This window comes from Lissotriton helveticus, chromosome 12 (genome assembly GCF_964261635.1).
Source record: "Lissotriton helveticus chromosome 12, aLisHel1.1, whole genome shotgun sequence".
In the NCBI taxonomy this organism is placed as follows: domain Eukaryota; kingdom Metazoa; phylum Chordata; class Amphibia; order Caudata; family Salamandridae; genus Lissotriton; species Lissotriton helveticus.
In genome coordinates, this window is record NC_136073.1 from 188,980,745 (window position 1) to 189,007,212 (window position 26,468).

At 42.3% G+C, this 26,468-nt stretch overlaps 1 long non-coding RNA gene across 1 annotated transcript; it reads left to right on the forward strand.

Moving 5' to 3' along the window:
* The first annotated feature begins 215 nt into the window (after positions 1–215).
* LOC144798728 (uncharacterized) lies at positions 216–25,897 on the forward strand. The gene is made up of 3 exons (XR_013603629.1): positions 216–343; positions 15,245–15,379; positions 25,730–25,897. It is a non-coding gene; the product is annotated as an uncharacterized LOC144798728 (long non-coding RNA).
* Positions 25,898–26,468: the final 571 nt, after the last annotated feature.

Genomic DNA, 26,468 nt, shown 5'->3' on the forward strand with positions numbered 1-26,468 from the left:
AAGTAATAGCTTTGAGGATCAGTCTCCTCCCCTTGTCTACATTTGTGTTAAATTCCCCCCGGGCGTTTTTGACGAAGCCCCGTAATGCTGGGGACTCGTGTCAGTCAAGGAGGGGAGAACGTGGTTTCCCCACCCTTTTTCAACTCGTCACAAGAGGGGTGGATCCTGTCCTGTGAGGAGTTGGGAAAGGGTGGGGTTGAGGCTGTAGGCAGGAAGCCGAAGAAGACATACTGCGCAGACTCACGGTATCTGCTTCCCGCGCTGCAATTAATGCAGTGCGTCATTTAAGCAAGCAGATCCCGAGGCAGTCTGCTGAAACGAAACCGAGAGAAACCATACCGAGGTGAATCTCTCAGTTTTCCCTCTTTTTAAAAAAAATCTTACCTGCCAAGCGCTCCTCTTTTTAGGGCACACGTGGGTGGTGGATTCATGCCACACGTTTGTCATGGCACTTGAACTTATGGTTAATATAGTACGTTTACTTTAGTACTGAGCGGCTGTTCGACTAAAGCGAAGCATAATCTTCCTCTTCCATGCCCTTCATAGAATTAAAACTTTCAGGTTGCATGACTTCATTTTTCAGCTGCTTTTAGATGGATGACAAATGGCACGTGTCTGACTTTCAGTCTATGTTCGGGAGGGGTTTTGGTTATAATTGTTTTACACAAGAAGGCCTGCAGTAATACTGCTAACTGGACATGAAAAGAGAAAGAGCAAGAGAGTGGGAAGAAATAACGAGAGGCACGCATGAAGAGAGAGTGTCTCTGAAAGAGAGAGATAAAGAGTGAAAAGAGAGGGTTAATTGAGAGGAATTAAAAATAAAGAGGCGATCCAAGAGGGACAGAGAGAGGTTTAAAGAGCGATGATTGCCAGCGGGGGATGAGGAGGAGCGTGCAGGATATACTTTAGTGAAGCACAACGTAATGATTGCTGAGTCTTTACCTTAGCGCTTGAACTGCTGGTGTCACTGAGTGAACCAAAGCGCTAGAGAGGCCATGAAGTATCTGGTAATTTAACCCCACTAGAACTAAGAGACAGAGGTTTCTGGCCCACTGCCAAGGATGGCTTTGTTACTGTGCACTGGTGTGCTTGAGGCGTGTCTGACTTTGGGTAAAGGTGATTATTAAACACACGCTTTTGGACATTTTTTTAAACATTTATTCAGGGAGTACAAAACAATAGGAGCAGGATGGAAAGGGGGTGGGTTCAGATTTTTAAGCTAAATAACTTGAATCCGTTTGGGAATTGTGCAACTCTTTGTTCTTAAACTAAACATGAGGCAGGAGGACGCTGAAAAAAAAATTATGCAGAACTCTTTTTAGTGGGCTTGTCTGTTATGGCAAATTAGTTCAATAGTAAGGTAGCTCAGTGAACAATGCACACTGTGTAGAGATCTTCCTGTAACATAAAGGACATCTGTAATTTGGCATGCATACTAAGATTCGTTTCACTTTCAGACTCGGATTTTGAAGGAGGGGAAAGGTAGCGGGTGAGAAACCCGAAGAGTTTAAATAGGCAAGTGAAATGTACAAGCCTATATTTTTGACACATTTTATTTAAAATGGTTTTTCCTACCTGAGGTTTGTGTGTTAAATTGCTATCCGGAACGCTAGTACAATTTTGACATTTCAGTATTGACTTAACTAAGGTAAATGTATCATTGTTTACACAAGGACAACATCAAATGTAATTATATGTAGTTTTTGGAAAACGTTTTACTTTGGTCATGAAAACTAGCTGATTACACATTCAAAGGTTACTCTGATAAAGTTAATAAACCAGCGCTCAATTAAACCACATCTTGCAAATAATGTAGCTCACCACCAGGCACGCATCCAAACTTTTACGCCCCGCCACTTTCAAATGTCACCAGCTGCCACTGCTCTGCAAAACAGTAAAAAATCTCCACGAGCATGCAAAATCTCAGCAAATATGCGGAATTGCTTTTTCTGCCCGTTCGCGGTGGTTTTTTTCTGTGCCTGGGAAGAAATATCATGTGAACACGCATTTTGAAAGCACAAACAAGCAAAAAATTCCGCAAAGGCGCAGATCGCTGAATTTCGGCAATTCCGTGTTCTCCGTGGAACGCGAAATTACCCAAATTCCACAAGCAAGATGGAATTTACCACTGTAAATTACTACCTGTATGGGTGAGTGAGTGGTTGTGTGAGTTTTTTTATAGGTGATTGAGCCGGTATGTGAGATGCTATGAGGATATATGAGTTGGCGTGTAAGTGTCTGCATGTCTGTATGAGAGGATGTGTTAGTGGCTGTATGGATGAGTGACTGGTTGTATGAGTTCTGGTATGGGTCTGTGAATGGGCATGAAATGAAATGAAATGAAATGATTACGCTCTTGTATAGCGCACGACTACCCGTAGGCATCTCGGCGCTTGCTTAGGGAACCCGTCCTGGTATTCCCCTGTGAGATACCCCGGCAGGGTGTCCACAAGGTGAAAGCCAGGCATCCCGCCGCGAGGGGCCGTAGTGGAGATTAAGCAAGCTATTTCCCAGAGTCGCAGAGTGTGACCCCATGAGTTGAGTAGGCACCGGAACGAGAATTATCGAGTCCGTGGAATTTTTGAGCCCGAGACCCGCCGAGGCGGGGAATTGAACCCTGGTCCACGGCTGATCTCAGCTTCCAGGTCTGCCGCCTCTAACCACTGAGCCATGCTTCTCCGAGGTGAGGGGTTTTGTGGGGGTGGGTGTATGAGAAGTTCTAAAGGGGTATAAGTGGGTGTGTGAGTGGTTCTGTAGATGATGTCATCAATGATGTCTTTTGAGATGTTATCAGTCAAGTCACTGACCATGTCATGAGTGATGTAATATGTGAGGTCATAAGCAGTGCATTGCGGAGGCATAAGTTATAGTTAGCTCAAGTAGCTCTAACTGAAGAAGAGTTATGTATGAGTGAAATGTCAGTCTAAATATAATGTCCCTGTAACTTTTGTTTTTTCAGTGAATCTCAAAGTTTTTTAAAATTCTATTTCCTAACTATAACGTCCCTGTAACCTTTTTTTTTTAAAGTAAGATTTGTATATGTATTTATTACCTACTGTCAGTCACCACTAGGTAGCTATAGTTAGGACCTAGATTCCATAGGAAGAGTGTATTTTGTTTTGCCAATAACTTTGACAAGTTATTACAAAATTTAAGAAATTTCCAAAACCTATTCTTTAGTCAGTTCATCTGCCGTGTTGAAACATTTGAGGTGATTTGTCCAGCAGAGTCTGAGAAAAGAGGGTCCGAAAACGTGTGTCCCCCATGCATTTTGCACTGTGCAAGATGTGGTTTGCAATGATTGCACAGTGCCGGATGCTTATATAAAATATAGGGATATAGGGTCATGGATCCTCCGTGGATCCGACAGTCCCAGTGCTGAAATCTGATTGGCTACCAACATTTCAACTAGGAAGTATGGGCAGCCATCTTGGAACTTGGCTTGAGCTGAGTGCCACAAAAAAGATTTGATTTTAATAAATTAAAGAGGCCATGGTAGGGACTCCCTGAGTACCTAGCCATGGTGCAGGCATCCCCCAGTGACCCCGTCATGGCTAAAAAATGTATTCATTTTCTAAAGCAATCTCAGAAAAATTCACGCATGGATCCACAGATTATTTTCAGATTTTGTTTTTTAAAGATGGTCTTTACTTTGCCTTGGGTGGCCCAGGTCTCGGAGGTATTAGGGGGTGCATGGGGTCCCCCTCCTAGGAGGTATTAGGGGTAGCCCCAGGGACCCCCACCTCCCCAGGGCTAAGATAGATAATAATGCAGGAGGCTGCATAGACCCCTGCACCCCGGGGACCGCCGCCTCCCTGGGTTAAAAGTTAATAAATGAATAGGGGCCATGCAGCCATCCTGCAATCCCAGGGACCACCACCTCCCTGGAGCACATGTACTTTATTAGAAGAAGGGGACCTGCGTGGCCCCCCAAGGCCTCGGGTACCACCACCTCCCCAGGGTAACCATTAGATTGTGTGGGAGCTGCACAGCGCCCTCGCGCCCCTTGGGCCGCCATCTACCTGGGTCTAAATTAAATATTAAAGGGGGTCCATCGTGGACCCCCAGCCCTGGGGACCACCACCACTGAGGCTAAAATAGACATTAGAGGGGGGCTGCGTGGCCCCCTAGAGGAGCCACATATAGCCCTGGGGACATCCACCACCCAAGGCCAGTGCCTGATACCTCCCAAGCTGCCCATGCTCGGGAAGTAGCTGTTTGCTTTTGCTTTCAAGCAAAAGCAAACATAACTCTGTTTTCTGCAAGCAGCAGCTGTCAAGCAGCTCAGGCTTACATAAAGTGGACTTTTCATCTCTTTCCTTGCACACAAATAGGCGGCTGGGAAACACAGAAAAACATTGCTCCTGCAATCAAGGAGCTACAAGTTAAAGCAGCTTCCTACGTTAAGGAACAATGCCAGGGACCATGAGGGGGGAGTAAGGAGAAAGCAGTGAAAAACAGAGGGCAAAATAAAGGTGAGAAACCAGCAAAAAGAGCCAGAATAAAGGTCAGCAATCAACTGAAAGATGTTAAATCAAGGTGAGGAAAGAGCAAAAAGAGACTGAATAAAGGTCAGAAAGAAGCAGAAAGAAGGAGAATAAAGGTAAGAAATGAGCAGAAAGAGATAAAAAAAAGTCAGAAACGAGAAGAAAGAGGCAGATTAAAGGTCAGAAACAAGCAGAAAGAAGTCTAATAAAGGTGAAAATTAGCAGAGAGAGGCTGAATAAATGTCAGCAATGATCAGAAATTACCATGATGAAGGTGAGAAATGGGCAGAAAAAAGGTCAGAAGAGAGCAGAAATAGGTAAAATAAAGGTCAGAAATTAGCAACAATTGGGGGAAAAAAGGACAGAAATTAACAGGAAGAGCCAAAATAGAGATACAAAACAAGCAGGCAAAGGCAAAAAATGGGAGAAACAAGAAGCTTGAGGCAAAATAAAGGACCGAAATTAGCAAAAAGCACAAAAAAAGAGATCAGAAACGAGTAGAAAGAGGCTAAATAAAGGTCAGAAATGAGCAGAAAGATGCACAATAGAGGTCAGAAACGGGCAAAAAGCGCAAAATAGAGATCAGAAAGTAGCAGAAAGAGGCAAGATAGAGGTCATAAACGAGCGGAAATACACAAAATAAAGATCAGAAACAAGCAGAAAGAAGCAAATAAGGGTCCGAAATTAACAGAAAGAGGCAAAATAGAGATCAAAAACAAGCAGAAAGAGGCAAAATAAACATCAGAAACAAGAAGCAAGAGGCAAAATAGAGGTTGGAAGTGAGCAGAAAGCACAAAATAGAGATCAGAAACCCGCCAAAAGAGGCAAATAAATGTCAGAAACTAGCACAAAGAGGCTAAATAGAGATCAGTAACGAGCAGAAAGAAGCAAAATAGAGGTCAGAAAATAGCAGAAAGAGGCAAAACAAAGCTCAGAACGAGCAGAAAGAGGTCAACTAAACCTCAAAAATGAGCAGAAATAAACATGCATAAAGAGGCAAAATAAAGCTGAGAAACGAGCAGAAACATGCAAGATAAAGGAAAAAAACTAGTTGAAAGAGGCCAAATAAATGTCAGATACAAAAATAAAGAGGCAAAATACAGGTCAGAAGTGTGCAAAAAAGGCAGAAACCAAGCAGAAAATGAGCAGTGCCTACTCAGTCACTCATGCACCCACTCATAAAAACACTCTCACAGCCACTTGTAACTCATTCACTCATGCACCCACTCACAGACAAACACAAACACACACGTACACCCACTCACAGACCCAGTCAGGCACTCACGCACCCACTTACAGAATCACTCATATTCTCTTTCACCCACTTAGGCATCTACTCAGATACTCACACACCCATTCACAGACACACTTAGATAATCATATAACCACTTGCAGTCCACTCATACTCTCACACCTGCTTACAAATCTACTCATACACCCACCGAGACACTCATGCACTCACTTACATTTACATTTAATAAAACCTACAAATTCACTTAAAAATCCAAAGGATAGAGAAACCTTATAGTTAGGAAATAGTTTTTTTGTTATTCACTGAATTCACCAAAGTGTACAGGTATGTAATAGTTAGGCTCAGATTTCACTCATACAAAGCCATTGAAATTAATCATTTATAGTTACCTCAGCTAATTCTAACGTATGCCCCCACAAAGCACTGCTTATGACCACACATATTACATCACTAATGATATGGTCAGTAACATCACTGATGACATCAATGATGATATTTCTAATGACACCACTGATTACATCCCTGATGATATCATCCACAGAGCCACTTACTTCCTCACACAACCTCTCACACACACAACTATTCACATAATGATTCACAGATCCATACAAGTACATACAACCACTCACTTATCCATAGAGCCATTCACACACTTGCTCACTTACTCATACAACTGTTCAATCATCTACACAGATACTCATACAACTAAAAATGCAACCACACAAGTACTCACACAGTTACATCTCACCCATACAGCTACTCACATACCCACATATTCACCTCTACACCGACTCACACACCCACTTACTCACTCATGAAAGCACTCACCTATTCACTCACACACCCATATAATCCCTACATATCCATTTTCATAAATACATATAAGCACTCATACATCCACTCACTCACCCAGGTAGCCATTCACACAGACACGCCCTCTACAATACAGCCGCTCACTTACACACCCACACACACATGGATACACACAAACTCTCATATATTAAACAGTATTACTATTTAGTAGTAAAGAATGTAAACTAATTTTACTTGGCCCAACCTTGGTATACATGTTTAACATGAGAAAAACCATTAGAAAACACTCACAATGACTGGATGATCTCATCAGTTATGTCATTTGAGATGTCATCATTGATGTCGCTGACCATGCAAGAGTGATGTAATATGTGAGGTCTTAATCAGTGCATTGCAGGTGTGTATGTTATAGTTAGCTCAAGTAACTATGGGCCAGATGTACGACAATTAAGTTTAGTGAGTCGCAAAATTGCGATTCACAATTTGCAACTCGCTAAACTTAATGGACAACAGTGTCTCAGTCACTGTTTGCGATCCCCAATGGGGTTGCAAATTGCATGCCTCATGAATAATTATGATGCAGCAGATCACTATGTCTGGGACTGCTTATAAATAAAGCAGCATTTAAAAAAAAATGAATCTATTTAAGCACCTATTCACAAAGGGGAAGGTGTCCCCTGGGGGTCCCTTCCCGTTTATGAGTGTCTCAAAACAACAGTACGTGGCATGGTAACTTGCTATTAGGAAGCGTTGCTCCTTCCTAATAGCGAAAGTCACAAATGCTATTTTGAGAGTCAGTGACTTGCAAAATTGCATTTGTACATTCCTGTAACCTTTTTTGGGGTCCCAAATGGGCCGATCTCCCATTTGTGCCACAAAAAAAGGTTGTATAGCTGACCCTATAACTGCTGAATTTCACTGGTTTTGTATGAGTGAAATCTGAGCCAAACTATAACGTCCCTGTACCCTTCTTCTTTTTTCAATTAAAAAAAACACTTAAGAAACCAAAGGTTACAGTGACATTTTAGTTAGGCTCTGATTTCACTCGTCCAAAATCAGTGAAATTCAGCTGTTACAGTTACCTGAGCTAACTATAACTTATCCTTTGTGATACACTGCTTATTTTTTTCTTCATTTTTTTTAGTGTCCTCATACTGCCAAAACTCTTGATGGGATTCCTCCAATCACTCCATGCCTACCTTTGCCGACCTTTGGTAGAGGCAAATGGAGACAGAGAGAGAGCTTTCCCGCCAAGATAATACCGTTTCCTTCTCCCTCTCCTGTTCACATTTCTGTGGGCCCCCTGGATGTTACTTAGGAGGCCGGGTCCGACGGTGTTTTGGCTTAATCATTGAACTCTCTTTCCTTCTCCCTCCAATTTAACAGAGCCGCCCAGATCTTAATTATGCTTCTTTGGTCACAGGCGATATCTGATTCGCTAGTGTAGATGATGTTTTTCAAACATTCAGCAAAGGTCGGGGAAATTTCTGATTTCCAGGCCCTACAGATTTCTCTCCTTGCAAGGATTACCACATAAAATATGAAGGTAGATACAGGTGCATTCACATAACAGTCATTCAATAGACCGAAGAAAATCAGACTGGTACTTACTTCCATCGGTCTTTCCAACACAGCTTCCAGAAATTCACATACCTGCATCCAATAAGATTTGATTCTTTGACATTCCATAAACATATGAATATCATCCGGTGCTAAATACTTACTTGCACCTAGGACAGCTATATACGTTCTCTGTCACCTTAGATAGCTTTTTTGGAGACCAATAAACTCTGTAGGCAGTGTACAGGGGATTTCCCCTAAGTGCAGCAGGTTTAACTATAGCCTGCAACATAACAAAAGAATCAGACCATATTTTATAAACATCCATCTCACTTTCTCCATATTCTTCACCCCATAATCTTATGACTTCAGACTCCCGATCATCCTCGGCGTTCAATAAGGCCCAATACCAGAACGAGACTTCCTTTTTCCATATGCCTGTTCTAGTAACTAGATACACTTTCGGGTTTACCTCTTCCTCACGCCAATTCTGCGTCACCCACCAAGAGGATATCTGACAAAACTTAAACCTTGTTAAAGTTCCTTGTGTTAACCTGCTAAACGCCTCCCAGCTCATAAGCTTAAAATACTTTTGCAGGTCACCTCAGCATCTTACTCCCCCCATTTTTAGAGACTGACTAAGTTGGTCTTGTAAGCATTCCGGAGTACTGGGGGAGTCCCAGACTGGGGCCTGTGCTGAATTGTATTGTATTTTCATCCTTCTTCTTATATACATCCAAGTCTTTAAGGCTGCTCCCAAGATCTTTAGCCTAACTTTTTTATAAAACTTTGGATCGCCAAACTTATACAGGAAAAACTCCTGCCCTTGCACCACATCCTTTAACATAGCCTCAAACAGTAGGCATAATGATGATGAATCAGTTTTATTAGCCAACATCCTAACATTTTTCAAGTGGAAAGCATAACAATATGTTAGTAGGTCTGGTAGTGCTAACCCACCCACTGTAAGACCTCTTCTTAATTTTTCCCGGCTATTCTAGGACTCTTCGTTGCCCAAATAAAAGTGGCAATTTTCCCTTGTAGCTTAGCTATATCTTCTGCCCTGAATGACAATGGAACTGAATTATCTAGAAAGGTAATTTTTGGCAAGATTATCATTTTCACGAGATTCATCCTCCCATAAATATTTAGAGGGAGATTCACCCATCGTGTAAGTAAACTGCCAACCTCCTACCCTCCTCCAATTCACTATAGGAATATCCTCCAATATCTGCACTAGCTGAACCCCTAAATACCTCATTTGAATCTTTACCCCCTGACTTCCCTTTACTGGATTCCAATCCATTAGTTCAGTTTTTTCTTTGTTGATTTTATACCCTGAAACTTCACCAAATCTCTCTGCCTTCTCAATTAGTCGAGGGATTGCCTCTGCTGGGTTCGTTGTATATAGAAGCAAATCATCTGCATATAGAGCAAGCTTAAGCTCTAACTCTCCCATTTTAAAGGGGCGAAAAACAGGATCCATCCTGAGCCAGCTGACTAATGGCTCGATATACAGATTGAATAAAAGTGGTGGCAAAGGGCACCCCTGCCTAGTGCCCCTCAAAATATTAAACCAATCAGTCAGGGCACCATTGTGATGCGCTGCTTATGACATCATAAATTACAACACTCATGGCATGGTCAGTGACATCATTGATGACATCACTGATGACATCTCAAATGATATCACCAATGACATCATCCACAGAATGACTAACACACCCGCTCACATTCCCATACGACCTCTGGTTTACCCACTCACACACCCACAAAGCCACTCTAATACCATTTACAAACCAATACAAGTGCTAATATCACCACTCACTTATCCGGAGCCACTCACACACCCACTCACTCACCCATAGAGCATGGTCATACAACCACTCACCCATACAGCCACACACTCACCGGTACAGCTACTGAAACACCCAGTTATTCACCTATACCGCCACTCATATACCCACTCACCCATGCAGCCTTTCAACAGAGCTACTCACTCACCCATACAATCACTCACAAACCCACTTACATAACCTTTCACAGATCTATACAACCACTTAAACAGCCACTCACTCACCAATACAGCCAATTACACACCCAGTCAATCACTCATATAGCTATTCAGATACCTACTCACTCACCCATACAGTCACCGACATATCCATTCACCCACCCATACAGCCACTTGTAGATACTCACTCACTCACCCACCCAGACAGACACTGACACACGCACTCACTCACCAGTACAGCCACTCACACATCCACTCAAAAAACTGTGCAGCCACTCAGACACCCACTCACAAATGGATACACAGAGTCACACAGAGGCTCACATAAACCATGTTGAAAAAAATAATCACTCATAAGTAGTACACAAAGTATACTAATTTAACCTTTGTAGTACCTTAGTATATATGTTTAACACACAAACACTTTTTGCAAACACAATCACTGGATGATGTCATCAGTGATGTCACTGACCATGTCATGAGTGATGTAATATGTGAGGTCATCAGCAGTGCTTTGCGAGGTCATAAATTATAGTTAACTCAGGTAACTATAACTGCTGAATTTCTATGGTTTTGTACAAGTAAAATCTGAGCCTAACTATAATGTGTGTGACTGGCTGTCAGTCAGTGAGTGTGTGAGTGCTTGTGTGTATCTGTGAGGGGATATGTGAGTGGTGCTATGGGTCTCTTAGTAGATATGTGAGTGCCTGTGTGGGTCTGTGAGTGGATATGTGAGTGCCTATATTGGTCTGTGAGTCAGTGTGTGGGTACCTGTGTAGGTCTGTGACTGGGTTTGGGATTGGTGCTAAGGATCTGTGAGTGGGTGTGTGAGTGCCTTTGTGGGTCTGTGACTAGGTTTGTGAGTGACGCTATGGGTCTGTAATTGGGTATATGAGTGGCTGAGTGGGTCTGTGAGTGGGTGTGTGAGTGCCACTGTGGGTCTGTGAGTGGGTGTGGGAATGGTGTTAAGTGTCTGTAAGTGTCTGTGTGAGTGCCTGTGTGAGTCTGTCAGTGGGTTTGTGAGTACCTATGTGGGTATGTGAGTACCTTCATGGATCCGTGACTGGGTTTAAAACTGGTGCTATGGGTCTGTGAGTACATGTGTGAGTGGCTGTTTGGGTCTGTGAGTAGGTGTGTGAGTACCTGTGTGTGTCTGAGAATGGATATGTGTGTAGCCCTAAGGATCTTGGGCATTTGCATACTTAGGCTATTTAAAAGCTAGAACCATGGACTATGCTCTGAACCAGCAGACAATAGAGAAACCACTCGTTACAATTACTACAGATTACATTTCGCTCCTTTAGATCAATGATGAATTCACCTCGATTAAGGATTTCAGATTATTTTTCAACATGGAATACAAGAGGAAGCACATTTGATTTGGTTTCATCAAGCCTAAGAAGTGATGAATGTTTGTGCTTTACTGAAGTGGAGCTTCAACTGGGGCACCTGCTATGTTTATATTTGTAAGTCCTTCTCGTTAAAGTATGATTTCTGTGAAATGAGCACCTGGGCCAGACTGGAACCTCATTTTGGCCCAGAAGAGTCCCCAGTCTTGTCAAAAACATCTACCCAACTGGAGTACTTTCATCTGGTTAACTATGAAGTGCTACCTCATTGGGTAAATGTCTTGTGCATATTCAGCGCTGGACTCCCCAGACAAGCATTTATTTGCTCTTGGTTTACTTTCACCAATGGATACCAGTACTCAGCACTATCTGGCACTTCACAGTCTCTGTTGCAACCATGTTAATTAGTATGCTTCCTTACTTTGCATGGATCTAATCATTGCAACTTACCTATTTTCTTTTTCAAGCTCCTGCAGGTAAACATACTTAGGACATTTCTCAAAAGAGCAATAGATTCTTGCAGAACACGACAAATACTGCTTCAGTTCCATTTATATCCATCAGCCTGTCTACGCCTTCCCTGTACCTCTTTGGCTAATACTTCCTCTACATTGCTAGGTACCATTACCTCTTTTGAAATACAACTACCATCTTCATCTCACAACATCATCCAGATTCTTCAACTACATGCACTAATGTTCTCTTAGACATACCTTTCTTCATTAAGGAAAGGCTTAGTACTAGAAGTATGCCTCCATTCACCGCTGAAAACTATGCAAAAGTTACTTCTATTGACAGCTCCTGTCTTTTGGCTTCTTTTCCTCATAGACAACACTATTATATTGAGTGTCCTTTTCTGTTTAACTTCCTCTTGAGAGCAAAGGCCTTATCAACTACAGCCTCAACATATTCCTTTTGCCTGACTGCTTCTTTTCTTTTATGCTTCTTCATAGTTTTTATCCAATTGAATTACACTACTGCGGAACATTCTAACTCTGATTTCCTTAGACTGTCTCTGTCTTCTGGTTAAACCCTCTGCTTTCTTGTATGATTTTTTAGTCTTCATATCATGTACTTTTTCTCCTTTTTTAGTTGATCTCAAACTTTGTTTTCATTTACTTGATTTCGCTGACTTTCTAGTTGTGCACAACAAAATTGAAGAAATGTCTTGGTTCTCTAACCAGCAGCCCTTTTCTCTTTCATAACTTTCTCTGCATTTTGCCCCTTTTGTTTCTCAGTTGTGTGGAGATAGTATCTGCTTCTGTTTCTTGCTTCTCTCACTTTTGATGGCATTGTACCTGTCTGTACTTAAGTAGAAATAATGCCTAGAAAGGGAGAAAAAAAGCAAATAATTTTACCTTTTCATTACGTACTACCAGATTACCTATTTTAACTATATAACTACCACCTAACCCTGGGCGTAGTTTGCGAGGTAGCGCTACGTGCAGCTACACGCAGTGGACTTCGCACTATGCATGCTACGCGTAGCTATGCGAACTGCGTATTGCGGTAGGGAAAATGCTGTTCAGATTGATTACACAGTGCCGGATGCTTGTCCGCAGTATGCAATCATTGCAAACCGCATCTTGCACAGTGCAAGCAGTTGTTTTCTGCCGCTCGAGTAGATCTGTACTCGAGCGGCAGCTTTCTCAACACGGACTGGTAGTTTCTCATCGCGAGAAGTCACTAGCATACGCGACCACTTGCAATGAGAAACCTGACCTCCCCGCGTTGAGAATCTCGCTGGGAGGTTTATTTTCCATGCTCGCGGTCACCAACTTGACGTTGAGGACCACGAGCAAGGAAAAAATGCCTGCTATGCGTTTTTGCACTGTGCTACGTGATATTCACGTAGAGTGTAGTTGCGCGAACTACGCACGCTCAGCGAGCGTAGCGTAGTCCTATGCCCAGGGTTATTACCAACATAAATAGTAGTGCAATTATATATGATAGCTAACATTACCCTCTGCATTAACAGCCCTGACCTAAAAATGCATAGACACTTTCTGCAGTAGTAGGCCTGACTCACGTTTAAAGAACAACTTAACCTAATGGATGCCTATGTTGTGTTAGTACTTGAAAGCATATCTGAGTGAGTGTAGGAGTTCAATTGTAAGAGTGTTATCAGATGTTTAAGTAAGTATGCCAAGATATGACTGTCTGCTTTAGTAATGGGTCTCTAAATATGTTTATAAGTGGCTGAACAAATGGATCAGTGCCTGTGTTGGTGAATACAGGGGTATGTAAGTGAGTCTGCAACTACTTTGGGTACTCCTGGATACATAACTAGTTTCTGGGTATGTGAGTCAATATATAAGTGGCTCTGTCACTGTATGACTAGAGGAGACAGGGACTCTATCCTTTTGAAAACATATGCATCACTTACATTACAAAGGGTATACTCTGTGTACTACTTGGCGTAGGGATGTCAAAGTGCACAAGTAATTTAGTGAACCTGAAAAGGACATCTCTTACATTTTAACCACAAATCACTGTGCTTTATAGCATATCTACAGCTGTATCTTAAAGAAGAGTTATCTGTACTAAAAGGTGGATTTAAGATTTTGTGAAGGGCTTTCCATACCAAGTCAAGATGGCACTAATAGTACACAGACACCATCTGCAGTAGTAGGCCTGACCTACAAATGCACAGATACCCTCTTAAGCAGTACGCCTAACCCATGTTTAAAGGACTACTTGACTGGATGGGTAACTAGGTTGTGTCAGTACTTGGCTGCATATCTGAGTGAGAGTAGGAGTGCACCTGCAGGAGTGTCATCAGATGTTTAAGTAAGTGTGTTGGTATATCACTGTCTGTTTTACTAACTCTGTGGCTCTCTAAATGTATAGGTAATTGGCTGAGCAAATAGCTGTATGCCTGTGTTTTTAACACATAGTTTTGTATGCGTGTCTGCAACTGCCTTTGGTACTGCTGGATACATATGCAGTTTCTCAGTATGTGAGTGAATGTTTAAATGCCTATGTCGTTGTGTGACTTGATGAGAAAGAGCCGCCATGATTTGAAAACATGTATGTCACCTGCATTAGAAAGGATGTACTGTATGCAACACTTGGGATAGGGGTCTGCAAGTGTACAAGCAATTTAGTGAAACTGAAAAGGACGTGTCATACCCCTTAACACCATCGGCGCTGCTCATTTTCCCGCTGTGCGCTCACTTTTTGAAAAACCCGCGGTTCATGACGAGCTAAGCTCGTCATCAGCGTACGAGAGGTGTACCTCATGACGAGCTGAGCTCGTCATCAGCGTCGAAGGGGTTAAGAACAAAGCACCAAGCTTTGTGCCATACCTACAGCCTATCTGAGAGGTGAGTTATGTGTACTAAAAGGTGAATTTAACACTTGGCAAACTGTTTTTCATGCCAGGTTGTGTTGCAAGTAAAAGTGCACAGAGAAGCTCTTCAGTAGTAGGCCTAACCCATGTTTAAATGACTACTAGTCAGGACTGGGCGACTAGATTCTGTCTTGTAGGAGTGCTATCAGATGTTTAAGTAATTATGCTAGTTTATGACTGCGTGTTAGTAACATTATGGCTCTCTAAATGTCTATGTAAGTAGCTGAATGAATGTTTGAGTGTCTGTGCTGATGAATATAGGGGTATGTAAGTGTGGCTGCAACTGCTGTTTATACTACTGCATACATAAGTAGTTTCTCAGTATGCGAAGGAATATATAAGTGCCTCTCTTGCTGTGTGACCGGGTAAGAGAGAGCCTCCATGCTTTTGAAAACATGTTTGTCACTTGTGTTGCAGGTGGTGTACTCTATTTAGTACTTGGTGTAGAAGTCTGCAAGTGCATGAGTAATTTAGTGGAACTCAAAAAGACACTTCTTACCATTGAAGTGCAAAGAACTGTGCCTAATGGAATACCTACAGAATATGTCAAAGGTGAGCTATATGTACTAAAAGTTGGGTTTAAGACTTGGCAAAGAGCTTTTTATGCCAGGTCGAACTGGCAATAAAAGTGCACGGACAGGTTCTGCGGTAGTAGGCCTGACCCATGTTTAAAAGACTACTTGCCTGGATGGATAACTATGTTGTGTTAGTTCTCGTCTGCATATCTGAGTGAGTGTATGGGTACACTTGTAAGAGTGTCATCAGATGTTTAAGTAAGTATGCTGGTATATGACTGTCTGATTTAGTACCTCTATGGCTCACAGTGAGCCATATGTATCACGCTAAATTGCATTCATAAATGCCGAAATTCCCAGAATTTTGGCGTTCCGAATGCAATTTTGCCAAATGGTATGTATTAAGGCAAAATAAGGAATTGCAAAATTTACAAGTTGGTGGTAATTTGCGATTTCTTTGAAAAATGCACTTTTTTGCATTTTTCAAAGTGCAATGAGAAGCACATACATGCCCTTAGGGCATGTATGTGCGCTGCATGTGCACCCATGCTCATTTAAGGGCTGCATCAGGGTGTCCTTTTGTCACCCCTGCACCCTTGAAATTATTCTCAATTTGCGATTCTCAAATTGCGAATCGCAAATTGAGAATAACTTCCCATTCATTCCTATGGGCCTCCTGGCCCATAGAAATGAATGGGAAAGAATTCCTTAATTGCGATTCGCAATTTGCTAATCGCAATTAAGAAATATTAAGAAATCGCAAAACAAATGCAATTTTTTACATACATCCCTATTTACAATTCTCAAATAGCGATTTCTAAAAAATCGCAATTTGAGAATCACAAATCAGGATGTTGATACATATGGCCTTTGTGTGTAAGGGGCTGGACAAATAGCTCAGTGCCTCTGTTGGTGAACACAGGGGTATGTAAGTGTGTCTGCAACTGCCTTTATTGATTATTTCAGAGTTTTAAATAGCGCACACTTGATCCAAAAATATCAGAGCGCTTTACATGAGAACCAGTTGCTTTACATGGGGAGATTAAGTGATTTGGCCAGAATCACAGGATATTGAGCATTGCTGCCGAGACTCGAACCCTGTTTCCCAGATTTGAGGTTGACTGCTCTTGCCGCTATGCCACATCATCTCCCTGAGAGAGGATCCAGCGGAATGCATAACTAGTTTCTGAGTATGTGAGTGAATGCATAACCGCCTCTGCACTGTATGACTGCATGAAACAGAGATTCTACGCTTTACAGAACATGCATTGGCTCCCAGTCAACAAAAGGATCACCTTCAAGCTCCTCACCCACACCCACAAAGCACTCCCACAATGCCTCAACAAACGAGTGTCCTTCTATACCCCAAACCACCAGCTTCGCTCCGCCGACCTCACCCTCGCCACTGTCCCACGCATCTGCCGAACGACCACCGGCGGCAGATCATTCTCCACAAAGACATGGAACACCCTCCCCGCCCACCTGCATCAGACCCAGGACCTGCTGACCTTCAGGAGACTTCTCAAGATCTGGCTGTTCAACCAGTAGCTGCTCACCCCCTCCCCCCCTTAATGCCTTGGGACCCTCACGGATTAGTAGAGTGCTCTACAAATGTTTTGATTGATTGTATGTCACTCGCGTTATTGGCAGTATATTGTAGGTACCACTAGCCATAGGGGTCTCCAAGTGCACAAATAACAGGATATCTCTTACCATTTAATACAAACCACAGTGGATTGTACCATTCCTACCGCCTATCTCAGAGGTGAGTTAGGTGCACTAAAAAGTGGGTTTAACACTTGGCGAAGGGCTTTTTCATGCCAAGTCGAGCTACCATTAAAAGAGCACAGATACCTTTAACAGTAGTAGACCTCATTAAAAAACACAGAGATATCCTCTGCAGTAGCATGCTTGAACCATGGTTAAATGACTACTTGACTGGATGTGTGATTTTAATGTATAAGTAGCTGGCTGCATATCTAAGTAACTCGAGGAGGACTCCTGAGGAGTGCCATCAGATGTTTAACTAAGTGTACAAGCACATGACTGTCTGTTTAACTAATCCAGGGCTCATTAAATCTGTATAAAAGTGGCTTAACAAATTAATCAGTGCCTCTGTTGGTGAAGAGAGAAATATGTATGTGTGTGTGCATTCTGCCATTAATAGTACTGGGAACATAAACTAGTCTATGAGCATGTGAGTGAATGCAGACAGTCAAGGAATACTTTATTCAGCGAATTAAAGCCATAAAAGCAGCATAAAACCAGACAATACAAATGATAAAACATATAAATTTTCTTACATATCATCATAAAACATCAGGAGAGGACCCTCAATAAAATATTCATCACAATATCTACAATAGAAGATAAGCATATAAAATATGACCGGTTTTAACATTTATTACAATGCTTTTTGGCCATGTTTACATAAAGATCCAATATCACCCACAATACTTTTTTCTGATTCTTAGTGCTCCCGCTAAAAAACGTGTCACTTTGAGACATATTAGTGGGCAATCGAGCATTTGCAAATATATCAAGGCAGGTTTAACTTGTAAACAATTTTTTTGTTTTACCAAGGGGACTATATACCGTTGTCTTAAAGTGCTGTAGTGTCCACAGAAAAAAAAATCGAAATGTAGACTGTCCTCTGGGGAAAAAGTGTCACATATGCCTGAGCCCGATGTAGAAGGCTGAGCCTGAACCTTGTCAATAAAAACTAGTGATGGGGATTAGAGATCATCACTAGATAAGGCTCCTGTGATGTGGATGCTCTTAACAGCATATTAGCTCACACTGTAGATTTTGCCATTTCAGTTGCATCTTTCTCTGCCAACCTATGTGTGAAGTTTATTCCTGTTGGATCTTCTTTGAGAATAGATTTTGGGTTTTCAAAGAGGTCTGGGCGTCCTAGGGTGCATGCTGTGTTTTTAATGTGATTTGGCCAAAGAATACGGATAACTCCCTCAATTACTGCCTGATTGAACTCCAGTTCAGGGTTCACCCATAACCTAATCCATTGCAATACCGGGGCCAGGGCCACAAGGTCAGATATATAGCCCATAACGTTTCTTCTTGTAATGTGTATTAGGGGACTCCTTGGGGGACAGCTATCAGTCTTCAAAATAAATTATTTTCTATTATTTGTGGCTCACTGATAACCTTATAGTCCCATACATCACATCCAAAGTACCATTGGGATGAAATTGGCTTGATATACAGTGAGCGAGGCCTGGACTAGCTTAGCCCCAATTTTTATTGCAAAGTTAAAGGTAGTCCCAAAAGCTCTGGTTAATAAACTTTTCTTTGCCTTCCTCAGTCGAAGGCCAGAGCCCTTTTTATCATAAAGGATCCCCAGATGAGCTAACGTCGCTACCATGGTCAGTTCGATGTTACCCTAAAGAATGTTTCTGGGTTTTCCTACGTGTGCCCACCACCATGGCACGTGACTTTGATTAGTTTGTACTAAGATCCAGGTCCTTCATAAAATCAATTAACAAGTCCAACAAATGCTGGAGCCCTATCGGTATCCTAGTTATCAACACAGCATATTCTGTATATAAAAGAGCAGGAATGTGTAGGGACCCTGCCCAGTGGATATTCTTATAGGTTGCATTTAACATTTGCCCCCTATAGTTAATTTTATGATCGAACAACAACAGAGCCAAAATTCACCATTGTCTATGCAGTGTTTGGACTTTCACTGGAGTGGAGCGGTTCCCATACGTGTTATACCTAACTGATGCCTGTAAGTCCAGGTGAATCTTGAGTATGAAATTTACTGAAATATCCAAAAAGGACTTCTCTAACCAATTAAACATAGACCACAGTGGATTATGGCATACCTACAGCCTATCTCAGGTGAGTAATGTGCACTTAAAAGTGGGTTTAAGACTTGGAAAAGGACCTTTTCATGCCAAATTGAGCAGGCATTAAAATAGTACAGATACCCTTTGCAGTAGTAGGTCTCATCTAAAAACATGGAGATGGCTTCTGTAGTAGTAGTTCTCACCCATCTAAAAATTTAGAGATACCCTGTGCAGTAGTAAATCTAATCCACGTTTGAAGGACTACTTGACTAGAAGTGTGACTAGATTGTATCAGTATTAGGGGTGGGCGAAAGTCGCATAATGGACTTTCACGGGGAGGCACGGAAATTGAACCAATTTCCGTGCCTCGGCGTAAATTTCCGTTACGTGGCACCCACCCCGGCCGCCCACCTTCCGCCCGCCTCCCGCCCGCAATATTAAAAAGATTAAAGCCTTACATAAGAATAAAGATACTTACCTTATAGCGGGGACATCTCTTCCGGGTCTATTGCGCCTTCTTCTTGAAACTGCGCATGCGCGGGAGCCTGCGGATGCGGATTCCTTGCCCGGCTTTAATCTTTTTAATATTGCGGGCGGGAGGCGGGCGGGCGGTGGGCGGGTGGCGAACGGCCTACTTCCATTCCGCCCCCAAGTGTGTGGAAATTTACCCCGTTTTTCCTCCTTCTTTGCGGAAGGTGGAAGGGGCAAATTACCGCACATTCCGTGGGTGGAATGGAAATGTCGCTGAGGCAAACATGAGTGGAGTTGTCCTAATAGATCCGCAGACACCCATTACGGTGGCTGCTGAGGTACATACAGAACAACACGCCCTGCCAAGTGAGGAAACAGGCGATGTTCCACCAGTAGTTAGGCCGATGCGAAACTGCAGGATAACATATCAAAAACGGGGGGGGAAACATAGCACACAAAAAAAGGATGCTGATGGGAAAAATATTAATAGTCCTGTCTTAAACCCCTTTGTGTTTACAGGAAATAATGATAGTGGTCTCAACCCAAATATCGAACAGTTTGCCTCTCTTATTAAAAATCTTGACGTTAAATTTGTATCGAAATTGGAGGAGATTATTACACCACTGACCATCCAGATAGAGACATTGACCGCGGAGGTGGCTAGGCTGGGTGGCCTGGTGTCTGCACACTCCGCTGTACCCCTTAGTGATAGAACTGAGACAGGGGCAAGAGTGCAGAAAGTGGCGAACACCAGAGCCCATCTGAACACTCCTAGCACTGCTACTGTAATCTCGACTGGGAGAGAGGCATTAAGCGTACCCGTCATCACAGCAGCTCCTGCCTTGGTGACACAATCCACCTTACCCACCCGAAGTGGACCAGTCTCAAGGCCCCCCAGGAATAACAGATACTTGAACCTTCCCCCGGACTGTGCACCGTTTGTGGCCGTATTGACCAATGTCCCACCTTGTGGCACACATCCCGCATCACCATATGACGAATCCCACGCTTCATTGAAAAACAAGACAGTAGCCTGGCTCAATAAATCTGTGACTTTCCTACTCACTATTCAGATCAGATAGTGGCAGTAAGGAGGGTGAACTGGGAGGGCCCGTCCAAAAAGCTAGAAATTGGGGACTGTATTGTTATAAATTTTAAACACCCACAGCATGTGGCAACTGTCCTCCTAAGAGCATCCTCACTAGTATATAATGAAAACAGTATTCGTGTTCGCCCATTGGGGTACTCTTACGCACATTTGTGCAAACCTACCCCTCAGCAAAGGATGACTAGGCGGGTATTTGATTCACAGACCCCATCTAGGGACACCCAATTTATATATGACATCACTAATCCATGCGGGCCTGTGAACATGAATGTAATACACAATTTGAATACCAGTGCGGGACACTTCCATAATGGATATAATGTCAACTCACATAATAGGTATGATGCTCTTTCAGGTTTAGAGTTGTGTGATTGACGGGAGGTACCTGCGGCTCAGGGAACTGTGGCTTCAGGAGAACCTAAACCCGTGGAGGACTTACTGGACACGGTATCTGGTTGTTTTGTCATTTCATGGAATTGGCTGCTAAAATGCTTGATGAGAACTGGGTTAATTACATCAAACAATTTAAAGTCATCTGTCTACAAGAAACTTGGTCGGTGGAGTGTGACTCTTTTTTGGAAGGGTACAAGGCGTTTTATGTGCCTGCCACTCCTTCGGCTAGAGGCAGACCAAGCGGGGGACTCGTGATCTTTGTTTCCCTCTTATTGCCATGTAAAATGCGTAGAATTGAGTCTCAGTATACTGGAGTGATGGGCTTGGTTTTATATGGAGAAAACTGTCAGGCTGGTCTGGTGAACTTTTATAATGCAACCAATGATAGTGCAGGTTTTAACCAAATATCTGTATTAAATGCTTTTATCACTACCTCTATGAAAGAATTTAGTTATAATCTTTTGATTATGGGTGATTTTAATGTGCACCCTTGCGGTGACCCTCTGAAAAAATGTTTATCAGACATATTTTGTGAACGCATGGGAGGTCTACACATGGAACACACAGTGGATGGGGAATTTTGTAATGATCTAATGAATAACTTTGACCTCTCTCTGGCTATGACACTTAGGGACCCATCAGAATGTTTTGACACTCCTACTTTCAAAGGGCACGGCAGGGGCACTTTTATTGATCATATGTTAGTCTCATCAACGATGCAGACTTTTCTGGATTCGTTCAGTATTGAGCGAAGTGAATTTAGCGACCATAACCCTCTTACAATTCACTTGAAGGGACCCTGGGTCAACAAGGGAAAGCAGAACCATAGCACAGGTAGGCTGTGTACATCGGATGGGGGGCGGCGACTTAAATGGTCAATGGTTACCCCAGATCTTCTTTACAAAAACATTGTGGAGAAATGTACTGAAGATATCAATAATTGTACACATGAGGGGGGAGACCCCAGGCAGGTACTTATTGCTTATCAGAATCTGTCGGAGAAGGTGTCAGAAATGATGACAGCCCCCACTAGGAACCTGGTGAAAGGGGGACCCAGGTGGTTTAACCACGACTGCTCTAAAGCTGCTCGTAATCTTAGGACTGCCCTGTCAGCTACCCCGAGAAATCAGGAGGGGGTAAAAATGTGTCGGAAAGAATGTAAGTCTGTTATTGCTTCCCGCAAAGAGTTTTTAAGAAAAGAGGCTTGGGATGAAATACTTGACCCCTCCACCTTGAATTGTAGCACTAAATTCTGGGCACTAGTTAAAAGACCATTTTTGGCGGAAGATCCGGGTGACAGAATTGAGTGCTGCATAACAAGGGAGGAGTGGGAATCTCACTTTAAAAGACTGTATTATTCAGCGGACCCAGTCATAGTTGATGTTTTACCTTACGCTAAGGGGAGTATAATTAAATTTGGTAAAAGTGAGGTCATGGATGCCATAGAAGGACTTACAGCTAGGAAGGCCCCTGGGCCTGATGGAATTCCACCTGATCTTTATAAATCAGATCCTGGTTTTTGGGCACCCATCCTGGTAGCTGTATTCAATGCAGCTGCTATAGTGGGATGTCCTCTGTCCTGGGGTTTATCAACAATTGTCCCTGTGTTTAAAAAAGGAGACAAGGGCAGCCCCCTTTGTTATCGCCCGATCTCACTAATAGATTCAATGGTTAAGATCATGGGGAGGATTTTACTGCAGCGTATATCTAGTTGGACGTCTGATAATAACATTATGTCCATCTCCCAATATGGCTTTTGCAGTGGCCGCTCCACCATAACCCAGTGCCTCAATCTCTTTCTAATATTGAGTAAATATACTATTTTCCAGAAGTGAACTGTTCACCTCGCCTTCATGGATCTGTCATCAGCCTTCGACTGTGTTAACAGGGGCAGGCTATGGCAGACCATGCGAGAAAAAGGTGTGGACATAGGGATTGTGGATTTTCTGGTGGACTTGCACAGTAACACCAGTGCAAATGTTAGGTATACAACAAATGGGGAAACCACTGGTAACTTTAGCATCCAAAAGGGAGTGCGACAGGGTTGCATCCTAGCTCCATTTCTTTTTAATTTTTATATTAATGATTTAGATGCTGCACTACAGGAGGTACAATCAGACTGCCCTAGAGTTGGGCGGCGGGGTATTCCCGTACTTTTATACGCAGATGATGCGGTTTTAATCTCGAGAACGGAAAAGGGTCTCCAGGCACTCCTGGATGCTTTTAATACTTTTATGATTAACAGAGACCTGCTGGTCAACAACTCTAAATCATATATAATGCATGTTGGCCGGCAACCGAAAAAGAACTTTACTTTTAAACTAGATGATGTTATGATCCCCACCACTCAAACATTTTCATATCTAGGTGTCATATTTGACACAAAGCTTAGCTGGGGCCCCCATTTGGCAAGAAAGAAAGGGGAAATGACAAGAGTCAATGCCTCTATCTTTAACTTTGCCACAAAACTGGGGAAGAAGCCAAATGTCGCAATGATGAAACTCTACAACGCAAAATCGATAGCAACCGCTGTATATGGCAGCGAATTATGGGGCTACTTAAGAGGTGATCAGTTACAGGTTACTGAAAATAACTTTTTAAAACGCCTCCTGTGTGTCCCAGCCAGCACATCAAACCTAGCGGCACACGAAGAGCTAGGGACACAGTACTTATCTGATATATTTGCGTTAAGACCACTAACTTATTGGGTAAAACTGTGGTTAAATCAAGATATTCCGCTCACCCACTTGATTGTGAAAGATCTTGTGTCCCAGGATAACTTTATGTGTGTGCCCTGGCTAAAATATCTGAAATCCTGCTTTTCAAGGCTGGGATGTCTGAAAATGTTTGAAAAACCATGTGGGATTGTAAAGAGTGATGTGGCAGCAATTAAGCGGGCTTTTCATATGGATAGGAAGGCCCAAAGAGAAGGGGAAGAGCTTATGAAACCTAATGTTAGGAAATATGTTATGTTGAAAACCTGTGATACCATGGAACTATACCTAACATGTACCTTCACTTCTCATGAAAAATATTTGCTGACGAGGTTTAGGTTTAATATTTTTCATCATCTCCTTATTAGACCCAAGGTAGATATTTTTAATAAATATGTTGCTCCCTGTGGCTGCGACGGGAAGTCTCCACAGGACATGCTTCATTTTATATTTTTATGCAAGTTTTATGAATACCCACGCAGACGTTATCTTGTTGCTCTTTTAAAGAAGTGAAATTTTAATCAAATAAGACCAGCACTTATGTATTTACAGCTTTTACATAGTGACAGTGTTCTCCAAGTAATAGAATTTTTTAAATTAACTGTTAAATTTAGAAATTGCCTGGACCAGTGATTTAACACTTTTTATGTATGTTGAGCTCAAGCACCGAATGTACTTATATCACGCTGTAAACAAGATTTAGCTGCAGGCCATTGCTGATTTTGTCTACTTAGTCTCTACTGAAATATGTATATGTTTGTTTGTAAATGTGATTTTTAAATTTGAAAGGTACAATGTATTTTATATGTGCACTTTTGTGGTTTGAAACATAACCGAAATAAAGTCTCATTTGATTTGATTTGATTTGAAATGTCCACCCACCCCTAATCAGTAACTAGCTGCATATCTAAGTAAGTGGAGGTGTACTCTTGTAGGAGTGTTATACAATGTTTAAATAAGTGTACCAGTACATGACTGTCTCTTTAACTAACTCTATGGCTCATTAAATCTGTATAAAAGTGGCTGAATAAATAGCTCAGTGCCTCTGTTGGTGAATACAGGGGTATTTAAATGTGTCTGAAACTGCCTTTGATACTGTTAGATATACAACTAGTTAGCAGCATGTGAGGGAATTTATAAGGTCCTCTGTCACTGAATGACTGGATGAGAGAGAGGCTCTATGCTTTTGAAAAATATATGTCAGACGCATTACTGGTGGTAAGTAGAAGTTGCCATAGGGGTGCACGAGTAACGTAGTGAAACTCAAAACCTGATATCTTATGGTGTATTCACAAAGCACCATGCTTTATAGCATACCTACAGCCTAACTCAGAAGTGAGTTAGGTGTACTGAAAGGTGGGTTTAAGACTTGGCGACCAGCTTTTTGATGCCAAGTCAAGCTGGCACTAAAAGTGCACAGATACCATCTGATGTAGTAGGTCTAACCTACAAATATAGAGATACTCTCACCAGTAGTGGGCCTGACCCATGTTTGACAGACTACTTATCTGCATGGGTAACTAGGTTGTGTCAGTACTTGACTACATATCTTAGTGAGTGTAGTAGTCCACCTGTAGGAGTGTCATCTTATGTTTAAATAAGTATGCTGGTATATGACTGTTTTAATAACTCAATGGCTCTCCAAATGTGTCTTTAAGTGGCTAAACAAATAGCTGAGTGCCCGTGTTGATGAATTCCTTTCAAACATTTAGAGCATTTGCCTTTAGTTTTATGAGGGGCATGCGTGGGTAATGGCTGTGACTCCAATCAGATCAAATCAAATAGCGTTAGGGGTCCAGCAGTGTACTGCTACTGTGCAACCCACGACATCATTTTAAACAAGTTTTTTGCACTGAGCATTCGTCACAATTTGTCGTTTTTCTTTCTAGCTGCTCGTGGTCATCATTGTCCATCTCACCAGGATGTAGCAGCCCTGCTGTGGCAGCAAAAGATGGAGGTGATTAGGGCCGAGTACCAGTGACTGGTAGCCCTGAAGGATAAGGAGGAGGAGGAGGAGGCAACTGCCCAGGGCCCCAGCAGCCCCAATACCTTCAGCTTCTCAACATCAGCACCTTAGTTCACTGGTAGCTGCTGGCCACCAATCAGTCACTGCTGCCCCTCAGTCATACCATAATTTCCAATGCTGCATCCTTTTGAGGCGGGCACAGATGGAAGCAGGGCAGAGCCAAATGGAGTGGCACCTGATGGAGCGAGATAGAAAACAAAATTTTGTTTAAACTCGTGAAGTCACATTTCCATAACATGAATAATAATATTAATGATTTGTGATTTGTCATGCTAATACAACTTAGATTAAACTTTACACATGGGGGGACTAACATGTGTGCTCATAAACGTGCATAATTGTTGCATCTTTTTGTTCGTGCAAAATAATAAAATAATTTATTGTTTTCGTTTTTGTCATTACTAACTGCTGCAAACTTGAAAGAAGCATGTGCTTGTTTTGCTTTTCCTTGTCTGTGTGATGTCAATTCTACTATTCTAGGTGCATTTAAGTCTCATGGAATAACGGAGACTGGTAGATATAAACGCTGCTTTATTTGTTTGCAATGGCTAGGTAACATTTTGATTAATCGGGTGGGTTAATTAATTAGTAAATCCTGGGGT